Raw genomic sequence first — 20,974 nt, 5'->3', positions numbered from 1 at the left:
GACAAACCAGAGGCTAGTCACAGTAGCTAAGTATGAGTGAGAATGACATTTGGGGAGGCAAAAAGTTGGAAGAAGAGGTGACCATCAGAAATTATAAGGCTTCCAAGAATAAACAAAGCTGTAAGAGAGACATGTGTGGGACAAGCATTGAAAGTTCCACCCAGGCCCTCAGACCCTTTTCTCATTTCTGTATTCTCCTCTGCAGGCTTCTGTGTGCTCTGATTTCTTAGTCTTACCTCCTACTCTTTGGGGAGGCTGCTGACCAGCTCTGAAGTCACACAGAAAGAGCTGGATGCCCTGGAGGCTTGTGTGTCCAGAGAGTGTCCCTTCACCAATAACTGACTGGTACAGCAGAATGAAAGCCCTTTACCTGGAATTGGGACAGAATATACACAAACTTATGGTCCAGGACTCCCTTTTGGATTAAGGCTAAGTCACCCTCCATATGACTTTGCCTAGTCGCCCTACTAGGTGCCTTCTCTGTTCCATTCTACTTGTGTTTAGTCTCTCAGTCCTGTCTGACTTGTTGCAACCCCATAGACTGTAGCCCACAAGGCTCCTCTGTCCATGGGATTCTCCAGGCAAGAATACTGGAGTGGGTGGCAATGCCCTCCTCCTGGGCATCTTCCCAACCCAGGGATCAGACCCAGGTCTCCTGCATCACAAGCAGATTCTTTACTGTCTGAGCCACCAAGGAAGCCCATGAATACTGGAGTGGGTAGCCTATCCCTTTTCCAAGTGATCTTCCTGACCCAGGAATCATAGCCGGGTCTCCTGCATTGCAGGCAGATTCTTTACCAGCTGAGCCACAAGGGAAGCCCTTTCCATCCTGCTTACCCTATTCCTTTTCCTATTTCTCCTTGGAGAACTCGGAGAAGTTCCTTAAAAACTCACTTGCACATAAATTCTTTTCTTAGGATCTGCTTCTGGAGAACCAGTCCTAAAAGAAACACTAAAAGCTATTTTAATGGAAATATTAAAGAGTGATCACTCTAGATTGAAAGATTTGGGCATGCCCAAGAGGAATACTTGGGATGCATACAGACTTTCAAAAGCGTTCAAGTTGGTTATTATTGAATGACAAGCGAAACCAAGTGTACCTTAAATATAAAGAGGAACTGAGAAGTTGTTCCAGAGCAAACACTGGTGATCAACAGAGAGAGAGGAAGCAGAAGACAGAGGAAGATGTGCTATTTGACCTGGGCACTGAAGAATGAGTAGGAAGTGAAAGTGTAGTATAAATACATCTCATACGAGGTGCTAGTATGTAAAAGAGAAAAGAATGTTAACCAGAGAAACATTAGGAAGTGAGTGATATAGATCCTTAATTTCTCATTACAAGGGAATCAAAGTAAAAACAAAGACACTGGACTCTGGACAGGTGATTCTTTAATTCTCCCATATGATCAAATCCAGGGAAACAGAAGCTTAAGATGAGACAGAATATCAACGATCAATAGTTCCACACTATCAGTGGCATCAAAAAATATCAAAGATCCTTCAAATACAAGTATTTTTTCAGTGAATAATAGCACTGAAGGAACAGTACAGTTGCTAATGAGAAAAATGTACCCAATTCTCTATTTTTAAAGGGAAGGGAAGGGAAAGAGATGTACTGATTTTTAACAGATGCTCAACTTCAAGTCTGTACACCCAGTCCTTCAATCTCCAGAGACAGTTTATATTCCTCCAGGGCCATTTTTACATCCTCAGGACTTGGGAGACACTGCGTGAGTTTCCTGCCTGTGAGCACTCGCTCACAGCCCATGCGAACTTCCTGAAAGAGATAAAGGATGGTTTGAGAGGTTTCTTTCCAAACTGAAAGTATAAGTTTCCTTCCGGATGCCTACCAATGACAGTAAAGTTGGAATATCAAGACCCTCCATAGCACTGATGCAAAAAATTAAAAGATACTTTGTACATCTCAGCAAAGTATTCATCTTAAGATCTGACCAGCACTGCTCTTCAAACAGCAGTGAAATTTCTAAACAGAGAAGAAACAGCACTGCCAAAGATACCCAGGGAACTTCTTCAGGATCAACTGAAGGGATGGATCTGATGTCTATGCAAAATCATAACATTTGTTGTAGAAATACCTGTATCTATGGAACCCTCCTATCTAGGGGCTTGGTCCACCTTGCTATAACATAAGGGAATTAGAATTTGCCTTAAGAGCTCACCATGTACTTTGAGAGTAAAAGTGCTGATGCTGAAATTGATTTAAACAACTCAGAAATGAGTCCTGATACAACTCAAACTTCATCAGTGTCAGCTGGGACAGTGCTCTGGAGCAGGTTACCATTTATAGAATGTGATAGAACACCTGAGGTGTGCCACTTACCCACTCACACTTGGGCACTTCTAGGTACCACGTTTCATTCTCTGAGCAGATGATATTTGGAGAGCTGACCATACAAAAGCCAGAGTCACATGGACAGTAACGTTTTCAGGCTCAACATACTGATCCTTGTCCACAAAAAAAAGTTCTATCTTCTATCTCTGGATTCAGACACAAATCTGTAATGAGTGAGTGAGTGAGTGAAGTGGCTCAGTCGTGTCCAACTCTTTGCGACATCGTGGACTACCAGGCTCCTCCGTCCATGGGATTCTCCAGGCAAGAATACTGGAGTGGGTTACCATTTCCTTCTCCAGGGGATCTTCCTGACCCAAGGATCGAACCCGGGTCTCCTGCATTGGAGGCAGACGCTTTAACCTCTGAGCCACCAGGGAAGCCCATAGAAACCATAGTGCCAGAATATACACGATGGTCCTACTGTCTTAGCAAGGGCCATCAGTAAAGTGGAGTTACCTTTACACTGAAGCCCTGGAGGTGACCAATGTGAATTTCTGCAGGTGATTTTTTCTTCTTCAACCAGAATATATCCTTCATCACCCTTATAGTGCACCACAGTAGTAAAGGATAAAAATGAACTCCCATCTTCATAGATTTATGTGCAATCCTAAGAAACACGCTGCAGTCTTGAATGGGGAAAGAGAAGGGTAGATGAGAATGAGGTAGTTTAACTAGCTATTCAGAGGGAGGGACTCTTCATATTTTAGAGAACAAGGTCATTAAATTATATTACTGAGGTATGTTTCATGTCCTTAAGAAAATCACTATGTGCATGCTAAGTCGATTCAGTTGTGTCTGACTCTTTGTGACACTGTGGAAAGTAGCCCACCAGGCTCCTCTGTCCATGGAATTTCCCAGGCAAGAACACTGGAGTGGATTGCCATGCCCTCCTCCAGGGGATCTTCTCAATTCTGGTATTAAACTATGTCTCCGGCAGCTCCTGCACTGCAGGTGGATTCTTTACTGTTGAGCTGCCGGGGAAGCCCAAGAAAATCACTAGGAATGATTCAAACCAACATTAGAGCAAAAGAAACACAACCTTCAATTCAGTTCAGTCACTCAGTCGTGTCCAATTCTTTTCAATCCCATGGACTGCAGCACACAAGGTTTCCTTGTCCATCACCATCTCTCGGAGTTTACTCAAACTCATGTCCATTGAGTCAGTGATGCCATCCAACCATCTCATCCTCTGTGGTCCCCTTCTCTTCCCACGTTCAATCTTTCCCAGCAACAGGGTCTTTTGCAGTGAGTCAGTTCTTCACATCAAGTGGCCAAAGTATTAGAGTTTCAGCTTCAGTATCAATCCTTAGACTGATTTCCTTTAGGATGGACTGGTTGGATCTTCTTGCTGTCCGAGAGACTCTCAAGAGTCATTTCCAGCACCACAGTTCAAAAGCATCGATTCTTCAGAGCTCAGCTTTCTTCACAGTCCAACTCTCATATCCATACATGACTACTGGAAAAACCATAGCTTTGACTAGACTAAACTTTATTGGCAAAATAATGTCTCTGCTTTTTAACATGCTGCCTAGGTTGGTCATAAGTTTTCTACCGAGGAGCAAGCGTCTTAATTTCATGGCTTCAGTCACCATCTTCAGTGATTTTGGAGCCCTGCAAAATAAAGTCTCTCACTGTTTCCATTGTTTCCTGACCTATTTGTCATGAAGTGATGGGGTCAGATGCCATGATCTTAGTTTTCTGAATGTTGAGTTTTCAGCCAACTATTTTCACTCTCCTCTTTCACTTTTATCAAGAGGCTCTTTAATTCTTTTTTGCTTTCTGCCATAAGAGTGGTGTCATCTGCATATCTGAAGTTACTGATATTTCTCCTGACAATCTTGATTCTGGCTTGTGCTTCATCCAGTCCAGCGTTTCTCATGATGTACTCTGCATATAAGTTTAAAAAGCATGGTGACAATATACAGCCTTGATGTACTCCTTTCCCAATTTGGAACCAGTCTGTTGTTCCATGTTTGGTTCTAACTGTTGCTTCCTGACCTGCATACAGATTTCTCAGGAGGCAGGTAAGGTGATCTGGTATTCCCATCTCTTGAAGAATTTTCCACAGTTTATTGTGATCCACACAGTCAAAGGCTTTTGCATAGTCAGCAAAGCAGAAATAGATACTTTTTCTGGAACTCTCTTGCTTTTTCTATGATCCAGTGGATGTTGGCAATTTGATTTCGGTTCCTCTTCCTTTTCTAAATCCACCTTGAACATCTGGAAGTTCATGGTTCACATACTGTTGAAATCTGACTTGAAGAACTTTGAGCAGTCCTTTGCTAGGGTGTGAGATGAGTGCAATTGTGTGGTAGTTTCAGCATTCTTTGGCATTGCCTTTCTGTGGCATTAGAATGAAAACTAACCTTTTTCAATCCTGGAGCCACTGCTGACTTTTCCAAATTTGCTGGCATAGTGAGTGCAGCACTTTCACAGCATCATCTTTTAGGATTTGAAATAGCTCAGCCGGAATTCCATCACCTCCACTATTTTGTTCGTAGTGATGCTTCCTAAGGCCCACTTGACTTCACATTCCAGGATGTCTGGCTCTAGGTGAGTGATCACACCATCGGGGTTATCTGGGTCATGAAGATCTTCTTTGTGTAGTTCTGTGAATTCTTGCCACTTCTTCTTCATATTTTCTGCTTCTATTAGGTCCATACCATTTCTGTGCTTTATGGAGCCCATCTTTGCATGAAATGTTCCCTTGGTATCTCTGTTTCTTGAAGAGACCTTTAGCCTTTCCCATTTTATTGTTTCCTTCTATTTCTTTGTACTGCTCACTGAGGAAGTCTTTCTTATCTCTCCTAGCTATTCTTATGAACTCTGCATCACAATGGGTATATCTTTCTCTTTCTTCTTTGCCTTTCACCCCTCTTCTTTTCTCAGCTATTTGTAAGCCTTCCTCTGAAAACCATTTTTCCTTTTTGAATTTCTTATTCTTGGGGATGGTCTTGATCACTGCCTCTGGTACAATATCATGAACCTCTGTCTATAGTTCTTCAGGCATTCTGTCTATCAGATCTAATCCCTTGAATCTATCACTTCCACTGTATAATCATAAGGGATTTTATTTAGATCGTACCTGAATGGTCTAGTGGTTTTCCCTAATTTCTTCTATTTAAATCTGAATTTGGCAATAAGGAGTTCACGATCTGAGCCACAGTCAGCTCCTGGTCTTGTTTTTGATGACTGTATAGAGCTTCTCCCTTTTGGCTGCCAAGAATATAATCAATCTGATGTTGGTGTTGAACATCTGGTGATGTCCATGTGTAGGGGCTTCTCTTGTGTTGCTGGAACAGGGTGCTTGCTATGACCAGTGTGTTCTCTTGGCAGAACCCTATTAACCTTTGCCTTGCTTCGTTCTGTACTCCAAGGCCAATTTGCCTGTTACTCCAGGTATTTCTTGACTTCCTACTTTTGCATACCAGACCTCTATAATGAAAATGACATCTTTTTTTTTTTTTTTTGGTGTTAGTTCTAGGAAGTCTTGTAGGTCTTCATAGAACCATTCAACTTCAGATTCTTCAGTATTAGTGGTCAGGGCATAGACTTGGATTACTGTGATGTTGAATGGTTTGCCTCAGAAATGAATAGAGATCATTCTGTCATTTTCAGATTGCATCCAAGTACTGCTTTTCAGACTCTTTTGTTGACCATGATGGCTACTCCATTTCTTCTAAGGGATTCTTGCCATAGTAGTAGATATAATGGTCATCTGAGTTAAATTCTCCCATTCCAGTACATTTTAGTTCACTGATTCCTAAAATGTCAATGTTCACTCTTGCCATCTCCTGTTTGACCACTTCCCATTTGCCTTGATTCATGGACCTAACATTCCAGGTTCCTATTCAGTGTTGCTCTTTACAGCCTCAGACTTTACTTCCATCCTCAGTCACATTGCAACTGAGTGTTGTTTTTGCTTTGGCGCCATCTCTTCATTCTCCAGCAAGAAAGTGGCGCTGCAGTGGTGGCTGTGCAGCAGTGCAGCGACTTTGAGGACATACCTCAAGTCCAAGGGCAGAGAAACCCCAGCAAGATGGTAGGTGGGGCAAAATCGTGTTTAGAATCAAACCCCATACCCACTAGAGATGCTCAGAGGGCTTAAACATACCTTGTGCACACCAGGACCTAGACACCCCACATAGACTGAGCCAGGACTGTGTTTCTTGTGGAAGTATGGGTGAGCAGTAGCCTGCTGCAGGGTCAGCAGACCTGGGTATGGCATAAGCCCTCTTGGAGAAGGTCGCCATTAACCCCAACATAGAGCCACCAGAACTTACACAGGACTAGGAATCAGATTCTCAGGGGGCACAAACAGAACCTTGTGTACAACAGGACCCAGGAGAAAAGAGCAGTGATCCCGCAAGAGACTGACCCAGACTTGCCTGTGAGTGTCCAGGAGTCTCCGGCAGAGGCGTGAGTCGGTGGTGGCTTGCTGCAGGTGGGGGCACTGAAGGAGGTCGCCATTATCTTCATTACCTCCACCATAGTTTGGCCTCAGGTCAAATAACATAGAGGGAAGACAGCCCCACCCATCAACAGAAAATCGGATGAAAGATATACTGAGCATGGCCCTGCCCATCAGAACAAGACCCAGTTTTCCCCTCAGTCAGTCTCTCCCATCAGGAAGCGTCCATAAGCCTCTTATCCTTCTCCATCAGAGGGCAGACAGACTGAAAACCACAATCACAGAAAACTAACCAATCTCATCACATGGACCACAGCCATGTCTAACTCAGTGAAATTATAAGCCATGCCGTGTAAGGCCACCCAAGATGGACGGGTTATGGTGGAGAGTTCTGATAAAACGTGGTCCACTGGAGAAGGGAATGGCAAACCACTTCAGTATTCTTGCCTTGAGAAACCCATGAACAGTATGAAAAGGCAAAAAGATAGGACACTGAAAGATGAACTCCCCAGGTCTGTAGGTGCTCAATATCCTACTGGAGATCAGGGGAGAAATATTAGATGTAGGCATAATGAAAATGTTATGCTTAATATTAATGACTCTTGGACATATTTACATTAATTAGATCAACAAATTAATACCAGGTATTCAATACTGAATGTTTCCTAATATGTGTATACTTGAAACTTGTTTAGGTTCATTTCTCTTGTATTTACAATTATTTGATATATAAGTACTTATTTTTCTTTAGGCAAATTAGATTAGAACTCATTTACAAATTAGCCTCAGCAATATTATCCAAAGACAAAGACTTAGACATACAAATACCGAGACAGACACAACATGAGTACTGGCTTCATTTTCTGAACTTAGTGTCCAATCAGATATCACAATATAAAACTCACTAATTATAATGGCGGTTGGAATAAGAAAAATATTAAAGGCTTCATTCCCTCTTTTCCCCTTCAGTTTCAAGAATTAGAGATGATCTAGATAAGTGATCCAGAGAGTTCTGGTCTCAAGGGATAGGAAGCAAAAATCAGGTTCTCCTCAGTTCAGTCGCTCAGTCGTGTCCGACTCTTTGCGACCCCATGAATCACAGCACGCAAGGCCTCCCTGTTCATCACCAGCTCCTGGAGTTCACTCAGACTCACATCCGTCGAGTCAGTGATGCCATGCAGCCATTTCATGCTCTGTCGTCCCCTTCTCCTCCTGCCCCCTATCCCTCCCAGCATCAAAGTCTTTTCCAATGAGTCAACTCTTCGCATGAGGTGGCCAAAGTAGTGGAGTTTCAGCTTTAGCATCATTCCCTCCAAAGAACACCTAGGGCTGATCTCCTTCAGAATGGACTGGTTGAATCTCCTTGCAGTCCAAGGGACTCTCAAGAGTCTTCTCCAACACCACAGTTCAAAAGCATCAATTCTTCAGTGCTCAGCCTTCTTCACAGTCCAAATCTCACATCCATACATGACCACAGGAAAAAGCAGAGCCTTGACTACACGGACCTTTATCGGCAAAGTAATGTCTCCGCTTTTGAATATGCTATCTAGGGTGGTCATAACTTTTCTTCCAAGGAGTAAGCGTCTTTTAATTTCATGGCTGCAATCACCATCTGCAGTGATTTTGGAGCCCCCCAAAATAAAGTCTGACACTGTTTCCACTGTTTCCCCATCTATTTCCCATGAAGTGATGGGACTGGTTGCCATGATCTTCGTTTTCTGAATGTTGAGCTTTAAGCCAACTTTTTCACTCTCCTCTTTCACTTTCATCAAGAGGCTCTTTAGTTCCTCTTCATTTTCTGCCATAAGGGTGGTGTCAACTGCATATTTGAGGTTATTGATATTTCTCCTGGCAATCTTGATTCCAGCTTGTGTTTCTTCCAGTCCAGCGTTTCTCATGATGTACTCTGCATATAAGTTAAATAAGCAGGGTGACAATATACAGCCTTGACATACTCCTTTTCCGATTCGGAACCAGTCTGTTGTTCCATGTCCAGTTCTAACTGTTGCTTCCTGGCCTGTATACAGATTACTCAAGAGGCAGGTCAGGTGGTCTGGTATTCCCACCTCTTTCAGAATTTTCCACAGTTTATTGTGATCCACACCATCAAAGGCTTTGGCATAGTCAATAAAGCAGAAATCGATGTTTTTCTGGAACACTTTCGCTTTTTCCATGATCCAGCTAATATTGGCAATTTGATCTCTGGTTCCTCTGCCTTTTCTAAAACCAGCTTGAACAACAGGGAGTTCACGGTTCACGTATTGCCGAAGCCTTGCTTGGAGAATTTTGAGCATTACTCTACTAGCATGTGAGATGAGTACAATTGTGTGGTAGTTTGAGCATTCTTTGGCATTGCCTTTCTTTGGGATTGGAATGAAAACTGACCTTTTCCAGTCCTGTGGCCACTGCTGAGTTTTCCAAACTTGCTGGCATATTGAGTGCAGCACTTTCACAGCATCATCTTTCAGGATTTGAAACAGCTCAACTGGAATTCCATCACTTCCACTAGCTTTGTTCATAGTGATGCTTTCTAAGGCCCACTTGTCTTCACATTCCAGGATGTCTAGCTCTAGATGAGTGATCACACCATCATGATTATCTGGGTCGTGAAGATCTTTTTTGTACAGATCTTCTGTGTATTCTTGCCACCTCTTCTTAATATCTTCTGCTTCTCTTTGGTCCATACCATTTCTGTCTTTTATCGAGTCCATCTTTGCATGAAATGTTCCCATGATATCTCTAATTTTCTTGAAAGGATCTCTAGTCTTTCCCATTCTGTTCTTTTCGTCTATTTCTTTGCATTGATCACTGAAGAAGTCTTTCTTATCTCTTCTTGCTATTCTCTGGAACTCTGCATTCAGATGCTTATATCTTTCCTTTTCTCCTTTGTTTTTCGCCTCTCTTCTTTATTTGTAAGGCCTCCCCCGACAGCCATTTTGCTTTTTTGCATTTCTTTTCCATGGGGATGATCTTGATCCCTGTCTCCTGTACAATGTCACGAACCTCATTCCATAGTTCATCAGGCACTCTGTCTATCAGATCTAGGCCCTTAAATCTATTTCTCACTTCCACTGTATAATCATAAGGGATTTGATTTAGGTCATACCTGAATGGTCTAGCGGTTTTCCTTACTTTCTTCAATTAAGTCTGAATTTGGTAATAAGGAGTCCATGATCTGAGCGACAGTCAGCTCCTGGTCTTGTTTCTCCTAGTAAGAGTCATTCCCTCAGGACAAGAATTCTAAAGAGATTTTTTTTTTTTCCCCTTCAAGCTTTCTTTATTGTTTGGGGTTAAACTGGTTGGGGCCAGTTAACTTTCTACTGACAGTGTACTTAATGGCACAATTGAAGGCTCATAATTTTCATAAATACTGTCTTATTTCTTCTTAATGGGTTTGAAAGGTTGGTCAGCCAGTATAATAAGGGTCAGTTCAGTTCAGTCACTCAGTCATGTCCGACTCTTTCCAACCCCATGAATTGCAGCACTCTAGGCCTCCCTGTCCAACACCAACTCCCGGGGTTTACCCAAACTCATGTCTATTGAGCCAGTGATGCCATTCAGCCATCTCATCCTCTGTCGTCCCCTTCTCCTCCTGTCCCCAATCCCTCCCAGCATCAAAGTCTTTTCCAGTGAGCCAACTCTTCACATGAGGTGACCAAAGAATTGGAGTTTCAGCTTTAGCATCATTCCTTCCAAAGAATACCCAGGACTGATTTCCTTTAGAATGGTCCTCTTGGATCTCCTTGCAGTGCAAGGGACTCTCAAGAGTCTTCTCCAACACCACAGTTCAAAAGCATCAATTCTTTGGCATTCAGCTTTATTCACAGTTCAAATTTCACATCCATACATGACCACTGGAAAAACCATAGCCTTGACTAGATGGACCTTTGTCGGCAAACTAATATCTCTGCTTTTGAATATGCTATCTAGGTTGGTCATAACTTTCCTAACAAGGAGTAAGTGTCTTTTACTTTCATGGCTGTAATCACCATCTGCAGTGATTTTGGAGCCCCCAAAAATAAAGTCTGACACTGTTTCCACTGTTTCCCCATCTATTTCCCATGAAGTGATGGGATCAGATGCCATGATCTTTGTTTTACGAATGTTGAGTTTTAAGCCAACTTTTTCACTCTCCGCTTTCACTTTCGTCAAGAGGCTTTTTAGTTCCTCTTCACTTTCTGCCATAAGGGTGGTGTCATCTGCTTATCTGAGGTTATTGATATTTCTCCTGGCAATCTTGATTCCAGCTCGTGCTTCTTCCAGTCCAGCGTTTCTCATGATGTACTCTGCATATAAGTTAAATAAGCAGGGTGACAATATACAGCCTTGACATACTCCTTTTCCTATTCTGAACCAGTCTGTTGTTCCATGTACAGTTCTAACTGTTGCTTGCTGACTTGCATATAGGTTTCTCAAGAGGTAGGTCAGGTGGTCTGGTGTTCCCATCTCTTTCAGAATTTTCCATTGTTTTTTGTGATCCACACAGTCAAAGTCTTTGACATACTTAATAAAGCAGAAATAGATGTTTTTCTGGAACTCTCTTCCTTTTTCCATGATCCAGAGGATGTTGGCAATTTGATCTGTGGTTCCTCTGCCTTTCCTAAAACCAGCTTGAACGTGTGGAAGTTCACGGTTCACGTATTGCTGAAGCCTGGCTTGGAGAATTTTGAGCATTACTTTATGGGAGTTGGCATGTAAATCAAAGCAACATAAATTGTTTGACCAGAGTAATCAAATCCTCATTGAGACCTTTTAAAAAGGTGGAGTTAAGCATGAATCATTTTGCTGGTTAGAGAATGATTCAGGTGTCAAGCCTGAATATGGCAAAAAGTGTTTTGTTTTGTTTTTCCCCCAATCTCCCATAATAGCCTGGATCAATTCATTCAATCCTTGCTTGCCTTGTTAAATCATTATCCACTTTACAGTGTTTGAAGAATGCTGGGAGAAGTTTGAGCAATTTTCAAGCTATTTGCGTCAGTACAAACCTCTGGACTACGTGATTCAAAGTCCATTAAGGGGCATTTCCACCCTGTTTTCTATATTCATTCCCTTGCTTTGTTTTCAGAAACTAACAGCTGTATTAGTTTATATCAATCCGAAAACCCAGACTTGTAGGTCTGGATGGTTAATTCAAATTCCTTCAGTTCAGTTCAGTTCAGTTCCGTTCAGTTCAGTTGCTCAGTCGTGTCTGACTCTTTGTGACCCCATGAATCGCAGCACGCCAGGCCTCCCTGTCCATCACCAACTCCCGGAGTTCACTCAGATTCACATCCATTGAGTCCGTGATGCCATCCAGCCATCTCATCCTCTGTCTTCCCCTTCTCCTCCTGCCCCCAATACCTCCCAGCATCAGAGTCTTTTCCGATGAGTCAACTCTTCGTATGAGGTGGCCAAAGTACTGGAGTTTCAGCTTTAGCATCATTCTTTCCAAAGAAATCCCAGGGTTGATCTCCTTCAGAATTAGTAAATCCCAAAGGATCCTGACTTGGATTGGGAAATTCCTTGGCTAAGGCCTTAAATGCTGTTCATGTCCAAGGTGTATAGATTAGAACCGAGGATGATACATTTCTCCTGCAACGGTTTTCCCTCAAGGAAGCTATAATCAGTTCTGCCTTTTTGTATTTAATCCTCCTTTGCTGGGCAAAAGGGAGCAGCAGGAAGTGGAGGTGTTGGAAGAGAAAATGGCATCTGGGCCAGGCAGTTCAGATAGAAGAGGATACACAGAAGGAGCAGAGGGAGAGGCAGTGTCAGTACTGACCACCTTCTTTAGTTTTGATACAGTTTCAAGCAATTTCTAGTTGGATTCCTGCAAAGAAGTTACATTATTGTTTCCTCTTTTAGAAGCGTCTAGATGCCAAAGTAAACATTCCATTCATTCTGCTTGATTTTATAACCAGCTTTTTCTAACTGTGCATGTCAAAATAACAATTTTGGAATATTAACAATCCTCCAGTTTGGCCATTTTAGATACAGATCTGCTTTAGTATAATTTCCCCAATTTGGTATATAGTTTCAAGTACACATCTTGTAGCACTAGATGGAGTGTTAGAGGCTGCTTTTCATGTTCCTTGTTTCTGTTTGACAGGCTCTATTTCCCATTGTTAGTTGAATTTGTCATAGATGAAATTCACTAGTGAGATTGTGTGGTGGGCCAGTGTGCTGTTTGTGAACTTAACTCCTCTCGGAGTCAGCCCACATCTGTTCAGCCCTCTTACATGTCTCAGTACCTCCCTTCAGCAGTTCAAGACCACCACAGGTCCTCAGGTCACCAAATGACCAATTCTTTTTTTTTTTTTTTACTTAATTTCTATTTATTTATTTATTTTAATTGGAGGCTAATTACTTTACAATATTTTGGTGGCTTTTTGCTATACATCAACATTAATCAGCATTAGGTATACATATGTCCCATCCCTCTTGAGCCACCCCATCCCACCGCCCCCCCCCCCCCGCCACCTCCTGCCCCATCCTACTCTTCCAGGTTGTCCCAGAGCTTTGGGCTTCCTACATCACACATCAAAACTCCCACTGGCTATCTATTTTACACATGGTAATGTATATGTTTCAATGCTATTCTCCCAAATCATCCCACCCTCTCCTTCCCACACTGTGTTCAAAATGTCTGTGTCGCCTTTGCTGCCCTACAAGTAGGATCATCAGTACTATCTTTCTATATTCCATATATATGTGTTAATTTATGACATTTGTCTTTTTCCTTCTGACTTGCTTCACTCTGTATAATAGGCTCTAGATTTACCCACCTCATTTGAACCGACTCTAATGTGTTCCCTTTTTATACCTGAGTAATATTCCATTGCCTGGAGGAGGCATGGCAACCCACTCCAGTATTCTTGCCTGGAGAATCCTATGGGCAGAAGAGCCTGGCAGGTTATGGTCCATAATGTCACAAAGAGTTGGACATGACTGAAGTGACTTAGCAGCAGCAGCGATATTCCATTGTGTATACGTGCAACAACTTCCTTATCTGAATGGCCAATTCTTATCTGTGACCCCTGGACAAGCAAGTGTTTTAATGAATGAGTGGGTTTCCCTGTAGGAGCACTGCATGATATGACTTGGCTTCCACCACTCCAGTCAATTTCTCAGTCATCTGAGAAAACCGTAACTGGCTAGAAAGAGTCTTGTCCCTTTTCTTCAGAGCAAAGCTATCATTAATATCTTCACCTTTATCCCACAAAACTCTATTAAGGCAGCTGGATTGAGGGACATCATCAGATCAGGAAAGGCATCTTTCCTAACTACTCAGCACATATCACTCAGTCTTCTATGACTGAGCAACCTTGATATCTTTCACCTGAGCCCTGGGTATTCTTCAGTACCTTTTAAGGAGGGCTCCCTGGTATCTTTCAGCCCAGCCCCCCACCCAAGTATCTTTCAATTGGGTGGTAATTCCTCTGTATCTTTCAACTGAGCCCCATTCAATGTCTAGACCATAAGTGGGTATGCCCTAGTATATTTCAACTGCCACCCCCCAGTATCTTTCAACTGGGAGGGGGCAGACAACCTGCTCCACTGCCAAATAAAACTCAGGATCATCAACAAATATGCTAGATCTGAGAACCAGGAGAGAATTACCAAATTCATCTGGACTCTCTGAGGAGATGGATGGGTACCAGGGGCTGCTGCTGGTACCAAAGCTCCAGTTACTCATAGACTTCAGGTCACTTCATCAGTCATTATAACTGTTGACTTTAAAAATATGCACAATATGAGAGTAGTGAGTTAAGCTTTCTTTGGGGCCATATAAGGACTGCAGCCTGAGAGACAGAACCTCCAATAGCTCTGAGAAACTGTTCCATAGAGGTAGGAGGGAAGGATAGTATATATGTGATTTTGGTAAAGAGGAAGTACATGAAACCAAGCATGTTTTTTAAGAAAGTTTCTGCTTGTCTTGTGAAAATTCTTCTAGTCATGAGAAGCAGTAGTCACCATGAAGGATTTTAGTGTTTTTCTAGATATGAAAAAATACAAGAAATTGACTCATAAAATTTCAATCAAAAATGGCCACAATAAAGGACAGAAATGGTATAGACCTAACAGAAGTAGAAGATATTAAGAAGAGATGGCAAGAATACACAGAAGAACAATACAAAAAAGATCTTCATGACCCAGATAATCACGATGGTGTGATCACTCTCCTAAAGCCAGACATCCTGGAATGTGAAGTCAAGTGGGCATTAGGAAGCATCACTACAAACAAAGCTAGTGGAGGTGATGGAATTCCAGCTGAGCTATTTCAGGTCCTAAAAGATGATGCTGTAAAAGGGCTGCACTCAATATACCAGCAAATTTGGAAAAGTCAGCCCCAGGACTGAAAAAGGTCAGTTTTCATTCCAATCCCAAACAACGGCAATGCCAAACAACGGCAATGCCAAAGAATGTTCAAGCTACCGCACAATTGCACTCATCTCATATCCTAGCCAAGTAATGCTCAACATTTTCTAAGCCAGGCTACAACAGTACATAAACTATGAACTTCCAGATGTTCAAACTGGATTCAGAAAAGGCAGAGGAACCAGAAATCAAACTGCCAACATTTGTTGGATCATCAAAAGGAGCTAGAGTTCCAGAAAACATCTGCTTCTGTTTCATTGACTATGCCAAAGCCTTTGACTGTGTGAATCACAACAACTTTGGAAAATTCTTCAAAAGATGGGAATACCAGACCACCTGACCTGCCTCCCGAGAAATCTGTATACAGGTTAAGAAACAACAGTTAGAACCAGACATGGAACAACAGACTGTTTCCAAATCAGGAATGGAGTACATAAAGGCTGTATATTGTCACCCTGTTTATTTAACTTATATGAAAAGTATATCATGCAAAATGCCAGGCTGAATGAAGCACAAGCTGGAATGAAGATTGTCGGGAGAAATATCAATAACCTCAGATATGCAGATGACACCACCCTTATGGAAGAAAGTGAAGAGGAACTAAAAAGCCTCTTGATGAAAGTGAAAGAGGAGAGTGAAAAAGTTGGGTTAAAACTCAACATTCAGAAAACTAAGATCATGGCTCTGGTCCCATCACTTCATGGCAAATAGATGGGGAAATAATGGACACAGTGACAGACTTTATTTTGGGGGCTCCAAAATCACTGCAGATGGTGATTGCAGCCATAAAATTAAGACACTTACTCCTTGGAAGGAAAGCCATGACCAACCTAGGCAGCATATTAAAGAGCAGAGACATTATTTTGCTGATAAAAGTCAGTCTAGTCAAAGCTATGGTTTTCCCAGGCCTCTGTTAAGTTACTTCAGTCATCCCCGACTCTGTGCAACGCCAAGATGGCAGTCCACTAGGTTCCCCTGTCCCTGGGATTCTCCAGGCAAGAACACGGGAGTGAGTTGCCATTTCCTTCTTCAACACATGAAAGTGAAAAGTGAAAGGGAAGTTGCTCAGTCAAGTCCGACTCTTCACGACCCCATGAGCTGCAGCCTACCAGGCTCCTCCGTCCACGGGATTTTCCAGGCAAGAGTACTGGAGTGGGGTGCCATCACCTTCTCCGGGTTTTCCAAGTAGTCATGTGTGGATGTGAGAGTTGGACTATAAAGAAATTGAGCGTCGAAAAATTGATGCTTTTGAATTGTGGTGTTGGAGAAGACACTTGAAAGTCCCTTGGACAGCAAGAAGATCCAACCAGTCAATCCTAAAAGAAAGCAGTCCTGAATATTCATTGAAAGGACTGATGCTGAAGCTGAAACTCCAATACTTTGGCCACCTGATGTGAAGAACTGACTCATCGGAAAAGACCCTGATGCTGGGAAAGAATGAAGGCAGGAGGAGAAGGGGATGACAGAGGATGAGATGGTTGGATGGCATCACCAACTCGATGGACATGAGTTTGAGTAAGCTCTGGGATTGGTGATGGACAGGGAAGCCTGGCGTGCTGCATTCCATGGGGTCACAAGTGTTAAGACATGACTGAGCGACTGAACTGAACTGAACTGAACAAGAACTGGACCACAAAATCAGCTCCTGAGAATATCTAACAATCTGAAGACCTGCCCTGCCAGTTTTCTGGGAGCACAGAGTGCCTCATTTCATTTCTGTTCTCCACTCTGTCCTCCTTCAGAGGGGTGTTGGAAGTCGGCAACTATAGCAGCACATGATTTAATCCTGGTAGAGGTAGATGGCAAGCACCTATGGCAAGTGCCAGCTTGCGGTTGACAAGATCGATGGCAAAAATAAAGTCAGGAAATTCACTAATACATGTATAGTTGATTGATTGTAAGCAAAAGTACCAAGGTAAAGCAGGAAGAAGGGTAGACTTCTCAACAAATGGTACCAGAGCAATTGGCTATTCATATGCAAAAAGAAAAAAATGAAAGTTTGACTCTTAACTTTTACCATATGCAAATATTAATTCAAAATGGGTCATAGACATAAATATAAAACTAATTTGAGAATTACTAGCTAGTATAATATGCAGTCATTCCTCTATGTATATACCAGGGTCTAAGCTTTGTTATAGAACTCTATCTCTAACACACACCTGCCTGAACCACAGTCACTTAAGTCCTTGCAATGAGTTAATGCTAACTCAGATTGTAATATATCATCTCACTTTTATAAAGCAGCGGCCCCCAGCTTCTTTCCCCACACACCCCACCTCCAGGTCACACAGCAAGAGGTGAGCAACAGGTGAATGGCAGGCAAGCAAGGGAAGCTTCATCTGCCCCCCACTGGTCACATTACCTGAACTGTCTCTGCCTCCCATCACCCCCCACCATGGAAAAATTGCTTTCCACAAAACTGGTCCCCGGTGCCAAAAAGGTTGGGGACTGCTGTTATAAAGGGGTAATATATTCAGCTTTTTAAAACTCATGAGCTGAGGTTGAAGGCATAATCTATTATGTTATTCACTGTTCCTTATAAAATAACCCCAGCAATAAACTGCTTTTCTATTTTTATATCAGACCCAAAAAAGTTCTCCTATACAATAATATTTTAACAGTGAATGTATATATTTGATCCATTATATTTCCCACTTTTGCTTGATGTTGACTTTTAAAAAATTCACAATGTGAGAGTTGCAAGTTAAGTTTTATTTGGGTGAATGAGGACTGCAGCCCAGGAAACAGCACCTTAGGCAGCTCTGAGAAACTACTCCTAAGAAGCAGGGGAAAGGTCAGTACATATGTGATTTTGGTGAAGTGGGAGTGCATGCAATCAAACACATATATTCCCAGGTTTCTACTGGTCTCGTGAAGCCTTTGCTAGTCACAGGGAATAGTCATCACCATGAAGGAGTTTAGTGCTTTTCTAGATATGGGGTGATACAAGAACTGGGCTCATAAAATCAGCTCCTGAAAATGCCTATCTGCAGACCTGTCCTGCCAGTTTTCCCAAGCACAGAGTGCCTCATTTGTGCTCTCCACCCTAAACTCCTTTCAGTGGTGCTGAAGGTCAGCAACTGTAGCAGCACATGATTTAATCCTTGGAGTACCTCCACAAGTACCCATGACAAGTGGAAATTTGCAGCTGACACTGAAAATAAACTCAATCAAAATTACTATGTAAATTAAATTTTAGTAAATTTACTTCTATCTCTAATGACTTTCATTTTTCATTTTTATTTTAGCAAGCTTAAACTATGTATAGCTACTATTACTATAAACTGATATATTCCCTTTTAATTTTGAAATTATTGTTTTTACTGCATAATGTGCTTAACCTTAAAAAAAAAGAAAACTACTGAAGAAAACTCTTTCGCAAGAAAAAATTTCAGTTATATAAATACACATCATTTGTTATGTATAAGTGTTATAATGAGTGATATTTCATTTTATCTTTAAACCTAAAAATATCAGTATCAGAATGTTTATGACTTGCTAAAAATGATGGGAATACATGATTAGGAGCTATTCACATTCACTATTAGATCAGAGGAATTTTAAGGAAATCTTGCTCCTTTTGCGACCCTTTGCTTCCCTAAAGAGGCAGCAAAATGGCAGCTCAATTCAGTTTCCATTCACATAAAATGTTGTATCTGAAAGACTCTGATCCATCAGCTTTCTTCTCCCAGGCTCTCTTGTTAAACCCGAAGAAAGAATGGCAGATTCTTACAGTTTGTTTCCCTATAGTCAGAGAACAATATTCAGTGGTAGAATTTTTTCATGGGTCTTTTGTTCAGCTGTGTTAGTACCAAAGTAGCATGTCATGTAACTTCATAGACTCTTTCTTCATGACATCCATTATTCAGCACATACTGTCCGCTAACCTCTAATGGAAATATAAAGATGAACTTAAGAAGAACAATTCCATTTAAAACAAGGAGATGAATGCAACTGCTCTACTTTCTAGGGATGGGAGCAATCATTTTAAGGAAGAAAGACAACAACCTTAGTGCTAAGTATGGGAAAGTAATATTGCAGTGGAAATGAGTTGAGGACCTTAGGGAGAAGCAGAGAAGCAATAATCTCATCTTGGTTGGTAGAAGTTCAAGTTAATAAAGAAGCCAGCAGGAGACTGGAGGATCCTTCTTGGAAGAAACTGAATGGTATCAGAGAGGATACCAATAAACATGAATGCTTGGAGAGTCTGCTGAATGTATTATGGTAAAACTAAGCAGTTGAAACAAGGGTAGTAGTTCATATCTTTTTACTGCAACAGTACAGAGGCAGAAGTGTATTCAGATTGGTCAGCAGCTTGTCCAAAGAGGTTATCAGGACCCTTCCTCAGTTGTTCCAACATCTCCAAGCATCTTGTCCCCATGGGCATGGTGGAAGTTCATTCACCAGCACCCTGTCAGCATTTCAGCCCTCAGAGTGTGAAAGAGGAAGTGGAAAGTAAGCAGCTTCCTTCTCAGGAAAGTGAGTAGGAAGCCACACCCAGTGGGAGGTTGTCCCAAGGGAAGTTTGGCTGAGGAGCCATTTGCCCTGCTAATATCTAAAGGGGTAAGAGTAGTTCTGTTATTTACAGGAGGCAGGAAATGCTACAAAACAACACCTCCATTATGCCCCCAACAAGAAAAAAATAGCTCACTGCCTAATTTCCTCATGTACCTAGAACCTAAATCAGTTTTTGAGGGCCTCACCCTTGAAAATGAACATACAATCCAAAATTATCATCAACAGATATTTGTGATGAATAGAAATTCCAAAGAAACTGTTATTAGTATTCTCTGAACCATGTGAGTAACCTGCACGTATCTAAAGAACAGAATGCTTTTTAAAATGCTATCAACATTTTATAAAATCAATACAATTATTAAAGTATAACATCAAGGATATATCCCCAAAGAACATGGGGGAGGGGTGAGTCAGATGATGGTACAGCAGAAAATTATAGGATTGATAAATAGGTTTGTTATCTGACTAATAGAATAGCCATAAATTTTTTAAAAATGAAGAGAAATATGAAGAAACTATACCAAATATATAGAAGCTATACAAAATGTCCCTGAAAAAAAAAAAATACAAATGTCCTTACAGAAGATTAGATATGAAAAAGTCCTATACAAGTAATATTTAAAACGACTTCTGACTTTTTCATCGCAGCGTTGGAAGCTATCACACTTAAGAAGATCCTATCTTTAAAAGTTCTAAAAGAAACTTATTTTAAATCTAATTTTCTACATTCAGCAGAGTTATCACTCACATGTTCAGATGAAAAGAGTTGAAACATGAAGGAACTCAATACCTTACTTTATGTCATTTTCCTAAGCAGCTCCTTGAGGATGGCAATAGTGGTTAAGAACCTGCCTGCCAATGCAGGAGACAAAAGAGATGCGGGTTCAATCCCTGGGTCAGGAAGAACCCCTGTGGAGGGAATGGCAACTCACTCCAGTATTCCTGCCTGAAGAATCCCGTGGATAGAAAAGCCTGGTGGGCTGTGGTCCATGGGGTCGCAGAGTTGGATATGACTGAAGTGACTTAGCACACATGTATCATTTCCTAAGCAGCTCCTTGAAGATCTACTCCAGGAAAATGAGGAAATAAATTACTAAGGAGGAGAACATGAAGCCAAGAAGCTCAGACAGAGTAGGGAGGCAAGTATACAGACATGAGAGCATCCACTTCTGCTGAAGAGTATAAGAGACAGAGTCAAAGTCCTGTCAGCATCACCAGAGCCCTACCACTTCAGCACACTCTGAACAGTTTTTTTAAGCCTGTGTATCTGCTTTGTTATGCCCAGGCTTTTTTCAGAGCCTATGAAGGCTACTCTGACAGCTTGCAAAACAGGT

General features: G+C 41.7%; 1 pseudogene; it reads right to left on the bottom strand.

Moving 5' to 3' along the window:
- On the bottom strand, positions 1,640–19,509 carry LOC102170508 (annotated as a pseudogene).

This window comes from Capra hircus, chromosome 16 (assembly GCF_001704415.2).
Source record: "Capra hircus breed San Clemente chromosome 16, ASM170441v1, whole genome shotgun sequence".
Taxonomy (NCBI): domain Eukaryota; kingdom Metazoa; phylum Chordata; class Mammalia; order Artiodactyla; family Bovidae; genus Capra; species Capra hircus.
The sequence above is the reverse complement of the archived record's forward strand: the minus strand, read 5'-3'. Positions and strand labels throughout refer to the sequence as shown.